Source organism: Arachis duranensis, chromosome 5, assembly GCF_000817695.3.
Source record: "Arachis duranensis cultivar V14167 chromosome 5, aradu.V14167.gnm2.J7QH, whole genome shotgun sequence".
Classification (NCBI taxonomy): domain Eukaryota; kingdom Viridiplantae; phylum Streptophyta; class Magnoliopsida; order Fabales; family Fabaceae; genus Arachis; species Arachis duranensis.
The window spans coordinates 62,554,990-62,555,307 of record NC_029776.3 but is presented as its reverse complement, the minus strand read 5'-3'; positions in this window follow the sequence as shown (position 1 = coordinate 62,555,307).

Sequence of the window (318 nt, the reverse complement as noted above, 5' to 3'; positions counted from 1 at the left end):
AGTTCTTGAGATTGACACTCTGAATGCCATATTGGCTCAGAACAAAATATTGACTCAACAAGTCAATATGATTTCTCAAAGTCTGTCTGGAATGCAAAATGCACCAAGCAGTACTAAGGAAGCTTCATCTGAGGAAGAAGCTTATTATCCTGAGAACCCTTCAATAGAAGAGGTGAATTACATGGGAGAACCCTATGGAAACACCTATAATCCTTCATGGAAAAATCACCCAAATCTCTCATGGAAGGATCAACAGAGACCTCAATAAGGTTTCAACAATAATAATGGTGGAAGAAACAGGTTTAGCAATAGCAAGCT